The sequence below is a fragment of the Ambystoma mexicanum genome, chromosome 4q (genome assembly GCF_040938575.1).
Source record: "Ambystoma mexicanum isolate Mex_15411 chromosome 4q, UKY_AmexF1_1, whole genome shotgun sequence".
NCBI classification, from domain to species: Eukaryota; Metazoa; Chordata; class Amphibia; order Caudata; family Ambystomatidae; genus Ambystoma; species Ambystoma mexicanum.
Window position 1 is genome coordinate 359,243,107 of NC_090928.1, and position 20,118 is coordinate 359,263,224.

Here is a 20,118-nt window from a genome sequence, read left to right on the forward strand (position 1 = left end):
CAATTGTTCTTATTATTGGAGACTTAGTAGGTGTGACCTAGGATTCACTGACCGCGGATTACCATGTGCAGCGCCACGCTGCTTCTACGCTCGATCTGTACTATATTAAACGCAAATACAAATACAAATGTTCAGATACTTTATATATACGACTTAAAAAACTGGAGCTTAGTTAATTGCAGATACTTCATATTTTTTTTCCAGGTTCTACTTTAACATTTCATTTACATTCACCAAGTTTGTATGGCAAAATAAAATGATAGAACGTTTAAATGATCATTCAACAGTTACAAACATTCAGAACATGGTATGTTACGGGTAGTTCATAAGCAGGAACACCCTGTGTGTGAGTTGTGTTCTTGGCAGCCAACCAGGATCTCTGGCTTCTGGACAATAAAAGGCAATATTTAGTTTTGCATTCCAGGAATTCTAATTGTCTCCTCGCATCCACAGCCTGCTCTGGTGACATTCCTCCCGCGTGGCCCACCCACTTACCTATCTCTGCCCTGACTATCTCGGCTGCCACCTAGGTAGGTGCAAGCAACTATTTTTATGGGGCACCTGTGTCCCACTCGCCTCTCCTGCTAAGTCATATTTCAATTTTAGAAATGGATAGAGGACACTGGTGTAGCCACTTTCATTTTTATCCTAACAACATTTAAATGTTTTTCTAAATGTTTTGAATTGTTAAATGTTTTTTGGCCTAATAGGTCGTGCTCCTGTGTCCATAAGCGGGCATTTGTTATATACCTCTTTTTAAGGACAAGAAGAAATAGCAGGACTGGGAATCTGGTCAATAGTCTTAGGGCATTGGTAAAATGATTCTGTTATGTTGGAATTGGGGGTAGCGGAGGAAAAGAATTACAGAAGGACAGGTGCATTGGCCAACATTACCGATTCTTGCAATGCCTGCGGATGCGTTACGTCTTGCTGTTGCACCTGTGCATATTGCTGCTTGCCCTTCTGGGACCGTTCATAGTCAGACAAAAAACAGCATTGATGAGAAAAGCTTGTACATTTTGCGCAATGCCAATGCTTCACAATCCTATAGGCCCATGAGAAGCATTGGCATAGATAGGCATTCTGTAGCACTGCAGTTCAATAAAACGAAAGAGGACTGTTGAGGCCCAACAGTTATTCTTTCAGCGCATCATGAATTTGTTCGGTTCGTGCTTCACACTGTGGACCAAGGGATGATGTCTGAGCCAAAACACTGTCCCTGAAGAAGCATTTGATCCACATTGCGTAGCTTGATTATTTAAGAAGAAGTTAAAAGGAATCCCACCAAACACTGATCAATACCTGGGAGGTTCGCTACCACGCTAAGCAGGCTGGGCTTCCACTGGAATGTCCTCTATTCACCTGAGGGTGACTGTTGTCCAGTAGACAACACACAATCCCTTGGAGGTTACGGGGGCGTCAGAAACACAATACACACATTATTTTATTTTCACAATCAACAATGTCATTTTCAATAAATGAGTGACCACACTATTTTGCCAAAGAGGGGATGCTTTGTCAGAATTTAGTGAAGTAGGATGAAATACTGTGAAATACCTAACTAGTCATTTAAATTAAATAATGAAAAGAAATGCGTCAGAGCAATGCACAGATCCATACGGGTTAACAAGGGTTATCCCACTATGGACAACATGTAAAAATAGGAAAACTATGCTCCCTGCGACAGGATTTTCATGAAAAACAGAGAGTGCTCAGATTAAAGCTAGCATCGCATATCATTTCTCCAACAATCTCTCCATTCTTGCAGAGTTCCCAAAGTAGCAACATTCCCTTCAAGAGATATTCCAACGTGCTTCATTAATGGGCGACCCTTTCAACTTTAACCAAGAACAAGTAATTTAGCAGCACTCTTCTGTTTGCAAACACTTCTATCTGCAATTCAGCAGAATTACGCAAACATGTACGGATTCAGCAGTATCCTCGGACGCGAACTGATCAAGTATCTTTTACTTCAGAGTAAAAGACTGATGGTGTACTCTGTGCCTGTAATTAACAGCTGTGCACTTTTGTGCTGTGGCGGAGTCGAGATTAAATGGCGCCTGGCATTTGGCTCAATATATACAAATGTTATTTATTTTAATTTTATTTATTTATATACAGGCGGAACAATGCTCTTTTGATCACAAAAGAACATACAATAGATAAGAAATGAGTTGAGAGAAAATTTGCGGTATTAAGGAGAGTCACTCAGCGCCTTGGACTCCTGAAATGTAAAGCTGTCAGGCTCTCTTGAAGTAACCAGGAAGTTTTACCCCCTCCTTCTTAGTAAACATTCAAAAGCAATTTTTTTTGGTACTTGACAAGTTGGTCCAGGCACTTTTATTTAAAGTGAGCCCTTAGGTTAACACATGTTTCGGCATTGGGCCTTTTTTCAAAACCGGACAGAGATTGCATATGTTGGTAATTTGTATGTGGTGGACAGAGAAAAGGGGTTGGCATAAGGTAGGATTCAAAGGTAAAGAAAAGCACGAAGAAATAACAAATCAAATAATTTGTTAGTGCATTTGCAGGATTTATTAATTGGATAGCAGTATTTTAATGCTACTACATATTGATTGATTATTGGGTTTTACTCACCGTATTAGTTATATTTGCACGTCACATCATTTTTATGGATTCTGTTAACTTACTTTCAAATCACGGGTTAATCCCTTCTTTCTACAATCATCATTAGGTATGATTATAACCATCTTCCCTTTCAAGTGATCTTAATTATCCCATGGTTCTGTATTAGAGAAATTTTGTCATGGGTTCATACATTTCAACCAAGCTTGTTGGTGAAATTCTTTCTGCCCTGACGTTCATGTCATTAGATTGCCCCTTATAAGCTGGCTAGATACTGTCTGTTTTAAATTTGTTCCTTTATTGAAATGAAGACTGTACATTTGGTAGTGTAGAGGAGGAGCCAAGTACCCCCACCTCAATCGACCTGGCCCTTTTAACTGTATGCTGGAAACCAGAGTATGTGATGTATACAGAACAGCTGAATCGACAAAGAGCAGAGCAGAGTATAGACTCAGTCCGGTACCAGTGAAAGGGTCAGTACCTAACAGAATCTGGGAACCAAGGTACTGATTGAGAAAACCATATCTGCATACAAAGAAATATGATGGCCATCTGAATGAAATCCCTGAAGAAGCAGAGCCGATAAACGGCAAGGATGAATGGTAGTATCACTAACCATTGCCAGTATATCTTACATGGAGCTGAAGATGAAGTACATACAAGAGATGCAGTGATTAGACAATACAGAAAATCTATAAGGCATCAAGAAAGCAACAAGGATAAGTGACATCTTGGGCTCAAGGTGAAGAAGCTTATGCCACAGAAACAGATGAAGACATTAAATCATTTTACACGTGTAAAGATGCAGAAGAAACGCAAGCAGCAAAGTAATCGTGAAGCTAGCGCTAAGCTTACAGTAAATAGACTGGGGCAAGTGCCAACGTATGCCTACATAGGAATGAGAGAATTATGAATGTTTCCACTAAACACATTATAGCAGGTTGGACATTAGCAAAAAGGCCTCAGTTCAGTGTGTCACAGGTAAAAAGCAGAAATTGAATTACAAGCAGAGTATCAGTGAAAGTCGAGGCTGAGTGAGCCAAGAAGCCAAGGTCTTATCAAATCTCTAAAGTCCTGAGGGACAAGGAGAGATGTGATAAGGAAAGAAGTGATCAACAAGTACATCTCTAGACATAGGGAGAGAGTTAAAATGATGGAAAGGATGGAAAGGAGAAAGGGACAAGGCTCATTACAAAGCGATTTTGCAAAATGAATGGATGGACGGTCAGATTTTATTAAAACTCGATGGTAAGAGCATTTAGGATCTAAGACAACGGGAACATCAAGACAAACAAGACAAAAATGATAAGGAAAGAGAGGAATGATTGAAAGATGAATGAGCAAAAAGAAAGGATAGGCAAAGACGAGAGCAGTTATACCAAGAGGAGCAATCAAGAAAACAGAGAGCAGAAGAGGAAAGAAAACGCAATAACAGACAGAGAGCAATCGATGAGCAAGAAAGGTTAGAACAAAAAAGAATTGAAGCAGAGGAACGGAAATTAAGGGATAAAAGAATACAGAGATGAAAGGATGAGGCGATACGCAGGGCACATGAGAGAAGGGATATAAAGAAAAAAGAAGAAGACAGAGTCAGAGAGGAAGCAAGGAAACAAAGAGAATTTGATGATGATATGGAACGTCAAAGAAGGCAGAGAGCATGCGATCTTGATCGCCTGGAAATGGAGGTAAGAGATCCTGATCCAGAAGTAAGATGGGATGACATCGAGGAATTCTTCCCAGAGTACGAGTCATTACCAGGCCCGTCTAGAGCAAATCTAGAAGACAAATTTTAACCTAGGAGCATTGGGGAGGCAATCGATAAAGTATATAATGAAAGAGTTCAATGGGAAGGGAAAAAACGATCGACTCCAGAGTCCTCAGTTTTATGACACACAGGAGCGTCATGTAGTACAAGCCAAAGGAGCTGTCTCTAGATAGACTGAGTCTGAGCAGAGATGATGATGAGAGAAGCTGTACGAGTTGGGCACAGGAAATGTCAGACAAAGACAGAGACACCTTCCATGGGGAAGAGAGAAGGGACGTATGCGGCCCTGAGGGATGTTTTTCAATGGAGAAAGAAGTCAGATGGTCAGATTTAAATGCACCTGTAACCAGGGCGCCAGAACCACTGACACAGTCAGATCGACCCAAGGGGCAATTCCACAGTGAAAGGGAAGAATGGCCACCTTATGTGAGCAAATTAAGATCGGTACTTGGTAGAAGGCGATGTAGTAATATTGTTCCTGCATTGGACAGACAAATGATGAGAGAGGAGAATGAGTTTGGGGTGTCACAGTTCCCCTTGTTAGAGAAAGGAGGGGTCAGACTGAATTATATACCGTGGCCCGAAATGGACAAGGATAATTTAAGATGTAAACTCCCTAGTTTAACTACCAGCGCTGGGAAATGGATGCATGAATTAGAGAAAATGCTGGGAGGAAACACGTTGACTATAGAGGACATTAGGGTCTCCTCATTGCCATACTTGGTGAGAGAGCTGACGACGTGTGGACAAGGGCAGGGTACCGTGGTGTGACTATAGTCAACACTGCTCATGATGGAGCACTATTCAATAACTGTAGGGCAGCAGTCTGGAAAGTACTTAGAGTACTGTATCCAGACACATGCGATATGGGAGCTATAATGACGAAAAAGATGAAGAATGGAGATGATCTGTGATTTCCATTCAAAATTTTCAGGAATCCTGGGCTTTGGAAACGCGCAAGTCTTGGGCAAAATCCATACCAGTATTCTATATTATATTATGCCAGGGGCTGCCAGAACCTGTACAGAAGCAGCTCAAGAAATTAGTGGGTATAGAAGCCAAACCGTGGTCAGAGATTCAGCTGACCATTGCTCACTATTGCAGGCTCTTGCAGGAAAAGAATCGCAAAAAAGACGATGCCTATAAGGGCGAGGAGGCAAAATTAGTGCAGAAAAAAACTGTTTAAATATGCCATTGAAGGGGCGATGTTGACGAGTGTAGATCAATCAAATCCACAGCAGAATGCAAGTATGCCACAGGTGAAAAACCAAAGGCAGTTTGACAAGTTTAATAATGGGTTTACTCTGCGCCGAAGGGGTGGATTTCGAGGAAGAGGTTTTCAGAATAATCAACGAAACTGGCAGAATAATCGGGGAGGCTTTCAGAACAATCAAAGTGGATTTCAAAATATGCAGAATGATGGTCAGAACATGCAGGATGCACAGATTAGGAGGCCACCTATATGTTGGACCTGCGGGATGACAGGGAATTTTGCTCGTATGTGTAGAAGTCAAGGGTTTGTGCAAAGCAACCAATTTTCAAGAGGGGGGATTTCAAACCTGCCTGCATATTCGCAGCTGTACAGTGATGGGTTTACTCAGAATCAAACGATGCAGCAGCAGCAAGCGCCGAGAGTGCAGCAGAGCTCCACCACAAGGGCAGTCACAGCATGCAGCCCATGCATATTCAGCAGAGCACAAGTACAGGACAGTTAAAGATACCTAGGATAGGGAGTGTCACAGTTAGTGGAGGGAATCCGTTTTCAGGTAACAGAATGAGTCTGTACCCACAATAGGACAACTCACTGGCAGACTTGATGTGTTCAGTCCTATCCGTGATGCCAAATCCTCACGAGGAACCGAGGGTAGACGTCACTATAGGGGGCAAGAGTTTTTCCTTTTTAGTAGACACGGGTGTAACGCGCTCATGTATACGTGAGGGAAAGATTTTAATGTCTGGCACTGCCATGAATACTCAAGGCTTTTCAGGAGATACAATGAAAAGAATGGTGTTCCCATTAACAATGGGAACTCCCGTCCCCTGCACACCTCTGGGTATTGGATAACAAGATCCAAACAAAATATACTTTTTTGTTCACTTGTTGTTGATTTTTAGCATTGCAAAGTATCAATTAAGCCACTCTTTTGTACAAATATTACATATGAAAACATACAATAATTTGTTTCAATATACATAAAAGTTTCAAAAAGTCTTTATGAAGGCATGATAGTATTTTAGTACCATATACATGATAATAAAGAATGTTCGAGTTAAATTCACTCAAAAAGAATATACAGTAATTCAAGAAAAAATTCAAGAAAAAAGGGGAAAGCCTTCCTAATTCAGAGCTCTACGCGTTTCGAGAGTGTGCCTCTCTTCTTCAGGAGCAATAACTTTTCAGTATGGACACAATGTTTTCTTATCCTGTTATTAATTCACAGTCAACAAATAAATTCAAAGTATGTCCATTTCATTTTTCTTTCATTTTTTCTATGTCTTTAGAACTTCAAGCATCCCTTCTTGTTGTGGAATGGTGAAAACGTCATCTAGTGAAGTAGCAATATGATGTGCTGTAAATGACAATAATATGTATATTAGCTAGTGATTTAAACGGGGAATTAAATAAATATAAACCCGTGTGGGAAACGGTATTCCTAACTGTGTTTCTTGTTCATATCCTGTGTGTTTCTCAATTCAAAGATGACCACTGTTAATGGCTGGCATCTGTGGCTTCTAATCAGCCTTCGTTCTGTCACAAATAATGATTTGATAATTTCTATCAGAATGTAGTTGCACATTATGCTTTCATCTGATTCCTTAACTTAAGTTCAAAAAATTACCTCAATGCCCTGTTGGTAGTGTTTGTTGTAGTGCTGAGCCCCTCGTGGTCCCGTCCCCAGCTTTTCAAAGGTAACCTACACGAAAAACATTGTGTCAATGTCTGTAACTTTTCCCATGTCACTAATAGATGTTGTAACCTCTCTCATTTCTTTCATACCTTATTAGTGATGTTCCTTCACTCCAACACTAACAGGGTAATTCATAGAAATTCGCAGAAAAGTGTCGCAAGCGGCTGGCGCAGAGTGTCCGCGTGCGATTGTCTGCGCCAGGCACGTGCGCTAAAACCGATTTCCGCGCACAGCGTATTCATGGATTTTAGGCTCCCAAACCAGCCGTGGCGCAGAGAATCGCAGCGACCCTGCAGCAGCGCCAGTAACGCCCCGAAGAACGCCCTCGCGCAAGGAAAAGCCATCAAAATCGCTAAATCATCGCAAAGGGCTGCGCTAACCCTGGACCAGTTCACCGGGCTGGCAAACAGCAAACGGCAAGCGGGGAACGTGTATTTCAGGGGTGCGCGGGAAGTTCCACACGCGATTGGGCCAGTGCGAGCAAGGTATGTGAATTTCAGGGGTGCGCGGGAAGTTCCACACGCGATTTCAGCAGGGTACGTGTATTTCAGGGGTTTGCGTGAAGTTTCTCACGCGATCGGGCCTGGGGGAGCGTGCTACGTGTATTACAGGGGTTCGCGGGAAGTTTTACACGCGATCGGGCCTGGTGGAGCGGGCTATGTGTATTACAGTGGTTCGCGCGAACTTTCTCACGCGATCGGGCCTGGGGGAGCAGGCTACGTGTATTACAGGGGTTCGCGTGAACTTTCTCACGCGATCGGGCCTGGGGGAGGGGTTCGCGTGAACTTTCCCACGCGATCGGGCCTGGGGGAGCGTGCTACGTGTATTACAGGGGTTCGCGTGAACTTACTCACGCGATCGGGCCTGGGGGAGCGTGCTACGTGTATTACAGGGGTTCGCGTGAACTTACTCACGCGATCGGGCCTGGGGGAGCGGGCTACGTGTATTACAGGGGTTCGCGTGAACTTTCTCACGCGATCGGGCCTGGGGGAGCGGGCTACGTGTATTTCAGGGGTTGGCGTGAATTTTTTCACGCGATCGGGCCTGGGGGAGCGGGCTACGTGTATTTCAGGGGTTCGCGTGAATTTTTTCACGCGATCGGGCCTGGGGGAGCGGGCTATGTGTATTACAGGGGTTCGCGTGAACTTTCTCACGCGATCGGGCCTGGGGGAGAGGGCTACGTGTATTTCAGGGGTTCGCGTGAACTTTCTCACGCGATCGGGCCTGGGGGAGCGGGCTACGTGTATTTCAGGGGTTAGCGTGAAGTTTCTCACGCAATCGGGCCTGGGGGAGCATGCTACGTGTATTACAGGGGTTCGCGTGAAGTTGCACACGCGATTGTCCCAGTGCGAGCAGGGTACGTGTATTTCAGGGGTGCGCGGGAAGTTCCACACGCGATACCAGCAGGGAATGTGTATTTCAGGGGTTCTGGGGAGTACTACACGTGAATTGGCCGTGTGGGTCCTCCCAGGTGTACGCTCCACAACCTCCACGGCCCCTGCAGGCAGCCCACACCACGGGGGACTACCCTGCACCCCTGCCCATGTCCCGCAGGCAGCCCATTCACCATGGGCATGCCCCCCAGCCAACCCACATGTCACCTTGCACTACTGATCAACAATGCATGTCTCCCACCACCCCCACCCCCCAGCAGTGCAGGGGCAGCCTCCACCAGGCCCCCACTCATGTCCCCCTGCACCCCCACCCCCCAGCATCCAGGGTCACCCTCCACCAGGCCCCCACTCATGTCTCCTACCACCCCCACCCCCCTGCCACCATGGGCAGCCCCCACCAGGCCCCCACTCATGTCTCCCACCACCCCCACCCCCCGGCAGTGCAGGGGCAGCCTCCACCAGGCCCCCACTCATGTCTCCCACCACCCCCAACCCCCTGCCACCATGGGCAGCCCCCACCAGGCCCCCACTCATGTCTCCCACCACCCCCAACCCCTGGCAGTGCAGGGTCACCCTCCACCAGGCCCCCACTCATGTCTCCCACCACCCCCACCCCCCGGCAGTGCAGGGGCAGCCTCCACCAGGCCCCCACTCATGTCCCCCTGCACCCCCACCCCCCAGCATCCAGGGTCACCCTCCACCAGGCCCCCACTCATGTCTCCCACCACCCCCACCCCCCAGCCACCATGGGCAGCCTCCACCAGGCCCCCACTCATGTCTCCCACCACCCCCACCCCCCTGCCACCATGGGCAGCCCCACCAGGCCCCCACTCATGTCCCCCTGCACCCCCACCCCCCAGCATCCAGGGTCATCCTCCACCAGGCCCCCACTCATGTCTCCCACCACCCCCACCCCCCAGCCACCATGGGCAGCCTCCATCAGGCCCCCACTCATGTCTCCCACCACCCCCACCCCCCTGCCACCATGGGCAGCCCCCACCAGGCCCCCACTCATGTCTACCACCACTCCCACCCCCCGGCAGTGCAGGGTCACCCTCCACCAGGCCCCCACTCATGTCTCCCACCACCCCCACCCCCCGGCAGTGCAGGGGCAGCCTCCACCAGGCCCCCACTCATGTCTCCCACCACCCCCACCCCCCTGCCACCAAGGGCAGACCCCACCAGGCCCCCACTCATGTCTCCCACCACCCCCACCCCCCGGCAGTGCAGGGTCACCCTCCACCAGGCCCCCACTCATGTCTCCCACCACCCCCACCCCCCGGCAGTGCAGGGGCAGCCTCCACCAGGCCCCCACTCATGTCCCCCTGCACCCCCACCCCCCAGCATCCAGGGTCACACTCCACCAGGCCCCCACTCATGTCTCCCACCACCCCCACCCCCCAGCCACCATGGGCAGCCTCCACCAGGCCCCCACTCATGTCTCCCACCACCCCCACCCCCGGCAGTGCAGGGGCAGCCTCCACCAGGCCCCCACTCATGTCCCCCTGCACCCCCACCCCCCAGCATCCAGGGTCACCCTCCACCAGGCCCCCACTCATGTCTCCCACCACCCCCACCCCCTGCCACCATGGGAAGCCCCCACCAGGCCCCCACTCATGTCCCCCTGCACCCCCAGCATCCAGGGTCACCCTCCACCAGGCCCCCACTCATGTCTCCCACCACCCCCACCCCCCAGCCACCATGGGCAGCCTCCACCAGGCCCCCACTCATGTCTCCCACCACCCCCACCCCCCTGCCACCATGGGCAGCCCCCACCAGGCCCCCACTCATGTCTCCCACCACCCCCACCCCCCGGCAGTGCAGGGTCACCCTCCACCAGGCCCCCACTCATGTCTCCCACCACCCCCACCCCCCGGCAGTGCAGGGTCACCCTCCACCAGGCCCCCACTCATGTCTCCCACCACCCCCACCCCCTGCCACCATGGGCAGCCCCCACCAGGCCCCCACTCATGTCTCCCACCACCCCCACCCCCCGGCAGTGCAGGGTCACCCTCCACCAGGCCCCCACTCATGTCTCCCACCACCCCCACCCCTCGGCAGTGCAGGGGCAGCCTCCACCAGGCCCCCACTCATGTCTCCCACCACCCCCACCCCCCTGCCACCATGGGCAGCCCCCACCAGGCCCCCACTCATGTCTCCCACCACCCCCACCCCCCGGCAGTGCAGGGGCAGCCTCCACCAGGCCCCCACTCATGTCCCCCTGCACCCCCACCCCCCAGCATCCTGGGTCACCCTCCACCAGGCCCCCACTCATGTCTCCCACCACCCCCACCCCCCTGCCACCATGGGCAGCCCCCACCAGGTCCTCACAATCCCCAATCATGTGCGTAATGGTCAGCCTCCACAGCCAAAAAGCCCTACCAAGTAACCCATTCACCCACATGGAAATGGAAATCACATGTTACACCCCCAATGTTCATGAAGCTAATGAACCCATGTCCGTCACACACATTTTTTGCAATTGAATGGGAAAACACACAACATGACATGCATGAAACCAATGAGATGATACCACACAGTGAACTATGCCAACAAAATAAGCTGCATGTCCGCATAAAAACACAAAACTGGAAATCCAAATCCTAAAAAATGTTGTCCAAAGTCAAATGTAAAAAAATCTCCATGCAACAAAGAACTATGTACAAAAATAACAAGGGTCCATGAGCCCAACTGAACTAAGGAAACCTCCTAAAAAACCTACCTAAATATCAACTATATACAAAAAGTGGAGCAGTGTCCGTCGACTCCAAATCATAATAAGAACGAAAGGAAACCTAAAACTAAAGAACTATATACAAAGGCGGCGGGCAAGTCCAGCGGCTCACTCTGTGGTGTCCCGGGCCAGGGCATCATCGAACTCCTGTTCGATGTCCCGGAGGCGGTCCAGTTCCATGGCCCCGAGGGTCCGCAGGGACGACGCTGTGTCCTCCTCCAACCCCCTGCGGATTGCCTCGAGGCACTCGGCCCGCCTCAGGGCCCTCCGCATGGAGTTCTCCGCCCTGACCATTGTGAGCCGCGCCTCTTCCGCCCACCGCCGCTCCGCACCTATGGCGTGGCCCAACCGCTGCCACACGGAAGACACTCTCTGTCCTGGGTCCCCCTGCCCTCCGGCCGATGCCTGCCCCTCCGATGTCGAAAGCCCCGAGCCTTCATATCTCCCACCATGTTGCTGCTGCTGCTGCTCTGCCTCTGCCCGTGCACTGCCTCCTGCTGCCTGCACATCCTCCGCCGGCTGGGGTGCACTTGTTGATGTGGCCACCCCTGCTGGACCTCTGACTCCCGACTGTGGCATGGATGCCTCCTCCACCAGCCTGGCCGCACCGTAAGAGGCAGCTCCACAGGGCACCCAGGTGACTGATGGGTGGGAAGATGGCACAGAGGACGACTGGCGCGTAGGGGGTCCAGTTGAGGAGGGGGTCGGAGCAAGCCCCATCAGACAGCGGAATCCGGCCTGGGTGACCTGTCCCAGCAGGCTGACGTGGTCAACGAGCCATTCGAGATGACGTGCAGTCTCTCCATGAAAAGACTGCAGGTCACCTCGCATGGCCCGTTGACGCAACGCCACACCAGCCAGGACAGGCTCAACCCGGACCTGGATGGCCACGTCTACAGGCAGAGGAAGGCCAGTTGACGTCAGCTCATCCCCTGTCTGAAAACGGGTCTGGACGTAGGCATCCCTGCTGGTGCAAGATGATGCAGGGACAGGATCGGGGACAGGATTGCACACAGGCACCTCCGCGGCCGCCTGTGCTGCCTCCTGTCCCTGGTCCTGCACTGCACCACTAGCACCAGTGGGATCCCCACCTCCAGACCCCGTCTCTGGTGCTTGCGCGGCCCCCTCCTCCACCAAACCCCCCACCAACCTGGATGACTCCGTGCCATCTTCCCCTGTTGGGCCCTGTGGGGTCCCAGCTGCCCCTTCTGCTGCCGAGGAGTCCAACTGCAACCTCCGCCTCTTGGACCTCCCTCCGGCAGCTGCGGCCTGGGACGCGGCACCGGACTCCTCACTCCCCGACGAGATGACAACACGGGAGGGGAGCCGGGCCTTGCGTCTCCGGCTGGCGGTCGGATCCCCGCCGCTGTGCTCCACAGCACCTTCTCCGCCCTCTTCATCAGTTGACGCTGCAGACAGGGAGAAACAAAACACAGGCATCAGGGCACTGTACAATGGACACATACACGCATGACAGTTGCACATGAGTGGCATTGGCAAACCTCAGACATGTCATCACAATCCCCAACACACATGTCATTGCAACTGGCACACATGAGCCATACCACAGCCATATTGCAACTGCCACCACCATCCCTACACATACAACAGCATCAGCAGCCAAAGGGGAGCCAGACATCACATGCAACACAGGAAGTGCACCACACATGTACACACACCACCACACTTGCATGCATGTCTACACCTCTGCCAAGTGTCGCACTGTTCAGACGGGCATCCATGTCACATCTGCCAATCAGGCTTCCACATACCGCTGTCACATGCATCCATGTTGCATCACTGTTGCACCCTTGACAAATACACACACATGCACATGTACACAGTGCTCATACATGCAGCCGAAAACAACATACATGCCTGACATCACGGACATGTCTACTTACATACACATTCATCCAAACATGTGTGCACGCACAACTGCATTTGCCATGCAAGCCCACTCACACAAGCACCATCCATGTCTCACACATTACAGCCCTCGCATGTGTCAGCCCCACGGCCCTGTACACCCCCACCCATACTCGACCCCATACAAACAGATGTGCAACCGGCACAATGGCGAATAATCACCACACGCACTGCTCACAACCAGGATGCATGTACACTCACCGCTCGACTCCAGACGGGTCTGCTTCTCTAGGACCTGGACGTGGAGCGCTGGGGATATGCGTTCCAGGACCCCCATCTGTTCTTCCGACAAGTGGCCCCGGCGCCCCTTGGCATCCGCTGCCTTCAAGAGGCGCCGGGCCTTGTTCAGGGTCCTGGACCTGAAGTCCTCCCAGCGCTTCCTGACATGTTGTAAGTCCCGGACTGCCACCCCCTCCGCGTTGATGGCAGTCACGATGTCAGTCCAGATCCGAGTCCGTCCTTCCTTGTCGGCGCGGGAACTTCCAAAGAGGGCATCATACTGCCCCAGGACTTGCTCCACCAGGACACCAACTTCGGTGGCACTGAAGCTGGTGCCCCTCTGCCTCTCTGGCCGGGGGTTGTCAGTGGTCACAGATGGTGTATGCCCCGACATGACAACCCCAGAGGCAGGAGTGTGTGGGCAACTGGGTCCTGGGGCTGGGCTGTGGAGCGATGGAATTCCAGTCGGGAGTCTTCGGTTCCAGCAGGGGTGGTCACAGCAACAGCACCCCTGGCTGATGTGCAGGCAGCAAATGGCAGTGCACGTGGCCAGCAGGCAGTCAGGCAGCAGCAGATGGCAGGTGGGAGCGTGCTCGGGGCTCTGGGGGGGCTCTGGGGGGCAGTAGTTCGGCCTTCTGGGCAGGAGCGTGGTCTTCCGTGTGCTTACGTGTGGCCAGCTTGGTACGGAGTGATTTGGCACGTGAAAATCCTGCACGTCAGCGTGAAAACCGAGGAAAGGCCCTTAGCGCGTAAGTGCGTCAGCACACATACGCAAATCCATTGGACCAAAGGCCCTCAGCGCGTAAGCGCGTCTGTGACGTGACCCGCACGGGTGTTTCCCACACAGCACGTGATGACAGAGCACACGTGGAAAGACTGCACGTCAGAGTCTCATCGCGTGTAATTGGACAGCACGTCAGAGTCTCATCGCGTGTAATTGGACAAAAGTGCGTGTACACGCGATTGGCCTATGTACGTGTATATCAGGTGACACTTACACACGCAAGAACGTCAGCGCACCTGTATCCCGGTGTGCGCGCCAATTTCCACACGCTATTGGACTGTGCACTGAATTTGAGGGGTGCGCGGGTCACACGCTCGCCTACAACACGCGCAACGCATTAATTTGCGCGCTAACAAAATAACTAGCTCAGACCCAGGATGAACATACCATTCCTAGCAGCAGTGGGCGTTGCCTACCAAAGGAGGAGGAGGAGGATAGTCAGGGCCAGAATATTCACACCCAGAACCAGCCTTTTCGGGATGCCTGATGACCAGGTGCATGGGAGGTACAGGTTTCCACCACACATCATACTGGACCTGGTGAGTGAGTGGGAGGACGACCTCACATCACCCACCCTGTGCTCCCAAGCACTCAGCCCCCTGGAGAAGGTCCTCAATGTACTGCACTTCTTAGCCACTGGATCATTTCAGCGGACAAGTGCCATTGTGGGTGGTGTATCACAGGCCACCCAGTCACGCTGCCTACACCAGGTCTTGAACATCATCACTGCACGCCCATCAGTCCGCAGGCACATATACCTGCCCAGAACCCCTGCAGAAAGGCATGCTGCCGCACTGGATTTCTACGCTGTGGCACGATTCCCCAAAGTGCTAGGTGCCATTGACTGCACCCATGTGGCTCTACGTCCCCCCAGGGCATCTGAGCAAATCTATAGGAACCGCAAGCACTGGCATTCCATCAACGTGCAGGTAGTATGTAATGCCAAGGGAATCATCACCTCAGTATATGCCAACTATCCTGGGTCAACACACGACAGCTTCATTTACCGAATGTCCACCCTAAGCCGGGACCTAGAAGCTGGCCGGCATGGCGATACATGGCTGCTTGGTGAGTATGAATGCCACTGCACATGCATGCATGTCAGATACTGAGCAAGGTCACAACCCCACCAATGATACCAATCACCACCTCCACAGGGGACAGTGCCTACCCTCTCAGCCCCCACATGATGACGCCAATTCGGAACCCCACCACGCCACCCCAGGTAAGATATAACACAGCCCACATTACAACCCGGGGCATAGTGGAGCGCACATTTGGAGTGCTGAAGTCACGCTTTCGCTCCCTTGACCGTTCTGGCGGGCAGCTGTTGTACGCTCCCCCAGTAGTGTGCAGGATCATAGTGGCAGCATGTGTCCTGCACAACGTTGCAACACGCCGGGGCCTGGCCGTGGACATGGTGGTGCCCCCCATCCCCAACCACATGCACAGCCGCTGCGCATGGGAGGGGAAAGGGCACGGGGGGAGGCAGCCCGTACACAGCTAGTGGCTAATTACTTCACATAGAAATCACACCCCTGTGGAGTGCACACAGCCCTGGCACATTCCATCTGACAATCAATGATGACTCAACCTGACACTGATCCTGAATGTCTGGAGAAAGAACCGTGAAAACCATATCAGCCTGAGATTGTTCACCTGGAAGTGTCACAATGTGTGCATCCCTACCCACACTGAAACCACCAATGCAGTTTTGTGAAGTTACACATTCAAGCAGCTGAAATGAATACCCACTTGCAAAATGCAACAAGAGGACAGTGCCATGTCAGCCAACCCAACCCCAGCAACGCCACATGACACACCGTGCCATGTCATGCTATTTGCACGTAAACAAAGTAATTCCCACAACATGACACTAGTGTCACAATGTACAGTGTCCCTATTAGAAACTTGCAACACCTGAAATGCTCACAGTAATGCCGGACCAACAACAAACTTGAGCACGTACTACCATTAACATGACATCACTAATGTTAAATATTAGTAGTCTCACCACCTGGAAATGCCTGCACTCCCACCACTACCAACTGTGCAGTGTTGGCGCCATGTAGAGTTGTAGGTGCACTGCTGCCAACATGGACCACATCTCCAGACTAGAGGTCCTTGTGTAGACATGAGGAAGGGACCTGCCAATTGGGAGGTAGACACAGAAGATGAGTTACACATCAATGCAACATGCAGTGTACAACACAACAGCAATATGCACTAGGAATGTATACACAGTATTGACTACAGACTGCCCACACAGCTCATGGGAGTCCAACGTCACTGTGTAATTCACTGTCACTTGGGCACACCCTTTGCAAGCCCATGGAAACGGGAAGCAGGAGGGGTGTGTGTGACTCAAACCCAAGCATCTGAACCAAATACATTACAAGCCTGCATGTGCCCAGCCACAATGCAGCGTATGCCCACAGGAACCACGGAAGCCAACAAATCGTCCCAAAAAAATTGGGAATAAAAGAAATAAAAATAAAAGTAAAAAAATTAAAATAAAAATCAAAAATGGCCATTGAAGGGCCCGGGGGGGTTGGGGAGGCCACCCAGGAGGTCCGAGGACAGGATGCACACCAGAACCCACCTGCGTGGATCCTGGGAAAAAAAACACCTCCATGGGCTCATAGCCCACATGGCTACCCTATTGTGGGAGTATCACTGCTGTCGCTATTATCACCCTGTGCAGCTGCATCCGGAGGTGGTTGCACTATGGGAGGCAGCCCACGCAAGGCCCTAGTCTGCTCCTCCATGGCTGCAAGCATGCGGGTGTGGTAGGTCTGGTTCTGGAGGATGAGTGTGCGGAGGTCCCCATGCAACAACTCACGGTATGCCCGGACCTCCGCCCTCGTTGCCTGCATCTCAGCTGAGAGCGTACGGGTGAGACGCTCCAGCTGCTGTTCTGTCCTTTGGTGTGTAGAAGCCTCAAGCTCAACAAGAGTCGTCCTGAGGTGAAGGAGCTCCTGCCTCAGGGCTTCCCTGTGGCCCTGGGACTCAATGGAGATGGCCTCCTGCAGAGTCGCCAGTGCCGCCCGCCTGTCCCTGTTGGACCCCAACATGTCCTCCCTGTGTGACTGGCAGATGGTGTCGGTTGCCTGCTCTAGTCGCTCCATCAGCCTTTCAGGGGGGACAATGGAAGTGGCCACCCTATCCATGGCCTGAGCCATCATCTCGGATGATGCTGCCTGTTGGGTTGCCATACCATAAATGGATTGCTCCCATGCAGTATTGCCAGGTGCCGTACAGCCACCACGTCGGCGGGCACCACACCTGTCTGGGGCAAGGCGAACTGCACCTTGCTGTGCCGGCACTGCCTGAGGCTGCAGGACTGCATTCCCCCTCTGATCTGCTGGCCCAGGAACAGGATCAGATGTCGCGGAGTGTGACCCTGCATCCGTAACCACCAAAGGCGTAGCTGCCAACACTGACATCCCCATTGAGGGTTCTGACCCTGATGCAGGTGGGTGAGACAGAACAGAATCCCTCCCTGGAACACTCACCTGCGACGGCACGTAGGTCTCATCCGAATCAACACCTGAGTACAGCTCGGGGGTGGTGCAGCCAGACACCCCTTGAGAGCAGGACCTGCAGCACTTGTGGGTTCTCACCCACCACCACACCACGTCCCTCACTGGTGGTTGGTCGGCCCTCGGGCCCCTCCTGGGTCTGCACCATCTCCACAACCCCAGCAGTATCAGGTGCGTCTTCCCCTGCAAAGACATAAAAACAAAGAAATGGAAACAGGCATTAGCACCATGGCACACAATGAGGGCTGAGAAGCAAGAGAAACAGTACTTGTTTGACACATGTCCCACATGACTTAAACCCTCCCATGCATGCACCCTCACTGCGTATGAAGGGCAGGCAAATGGCACACACTGATGACACCAAGATTGAAGATGAACACATTTTCTGCATGCTGCCTGGCAGTGGCATCACACATTGGCCTGTGATTGGCAGGTGAAACACACATGCCATCACACAGATGGCATGTACCATTGCTATTGAGTGAAGATGGAGAGGAGGGCAGCACCTATGCATACTGTCCAGTTCCCGCATGTAATAGCTTTTCTAATTCTAACAGGTCAGATTCTTCACCTGGAGCTGCCAGTCCGAAATGGTGCAATTGCACAGGGACATGTTTGAACAAATGATATCCAGGTAACAAAGTCACTCAACTTTACCATAGCCATGTCAGACATGTGACTAGAGGACTGCGACATGCCTAGTAAAAGTGGTGGAATGGAAAATATCTGACTAAATGAACAGTGCTAAATTTTGCAACAATGTTGTGGCAAGGTGACACTTCAAGGGCAACTGGCGTGCAGTTGGACTACATGTCTACTGTTGGCAGAAGGGATACAGCTATGGCCAAATGCAGCTGCGCAGGATGTATTGCATGAAGCACATGGATGACCCATACGACTCAGGCGCACACACTCTCACCTGGCACACAAACAGAAGCCCTCACACACACCATGAACTCACCGGACAATGCCTCGTAATCAGGGAGATCTCCCACGCCTTGGATCTGTTCCTCCGTGACGTAGGTCCCAGCGACTGACTCATGTGGAGTGAGTTCCATGTCTACTACTGGAGACCCACCTCCAGTCACTAGAGTTGCGGCATGACTTGAGGCCAGCTTACTCTTTGCCCTGCGCTTTAGGTCATTCCAGCGCTTATAGCAATCATTGGCTGTGCGCCTCACGATTCCAAGGGCACTTACGATGTCCGCAACGGTCTGCCAGTGTGCCTGGCGTTGTGCAGGTGTGGTCTTGGATCCTGCAACAATGACCATCTCGTTGTCATGTGCGGACACATACTCGACAAGTGCATTCAGTTCGTCATCCGTGAAGCTGGACTTCCTGGACGTGCCGGACTGTGTAGCCGTGTCTGGGGCATCAGCCTGTGCCGGACGAGCACTCTTCCTCTTCTGCTTGGAAGGTGGTGGTGATCCTGAGTGTCCTGCGCCGCTCTGGACACTAGGGGCAGGAGCCCTGGTGGACTCTGTATCAGGAGTGTGGGATTGCACACTCAGCATGGGAGTTGGTGCAGGCATTGGCTCTAGTGTGATGGTGTCAGGGGGAATATCAGCAGCATGGACTAGGACCGACACTGTCCGGGCTGGGTGTGCGAGGGCTGGGGTGGATGGAGCCGCAGCTGCCCCTGCAGCCTCTCCGCCCTGCCTACTTGGTGCAGCAGATGACCTTGCTGCCCCAGATGCACGTGGCATGGTGACATCAACGTGCACCAGCGCACGTGTCATAGGCCTGCTGACCTGGAAGTCAGCCATGGAGTCAGCCAGGTCTGGTGCCACAATGGGCTGGTCCAACAAGGGCTGAGCATGGATGGTGTCAGCCACATCAGCCTCAACGGGAGGGGAGGGGGGGGATTATGGGTGCCCTTGACTGGTCCTCCACACATGGGGGGACAGGCTCACCCTGCAAGTAACGACCACGTCCCCTACCGGATCCACCACGGCCATCACTTGTGGCTCTTCCACCTTTGCTACCCTTACGGAATCCTCGCCTCCCAACCATGGCACTGATGTTGATGTGCGTATGGGAGTGGCTGTAAAATATTGTCCTGGGCAATTGGGGGTCAAAGGGGTTGGGTACCAGATGGTAATTGTACCCTAGTGCTCTTGCAAGGCTGATTGTAACCCCTGGGGAAAGATGACGGGTCACGCTATGCACAGGAGCCCCAAAAAAGGGAGATGACGTGCACGCAACCCCTCCTAGACCACGTGTGCAGAAAGAAAAACCTGCACTACGCTGTGGCAC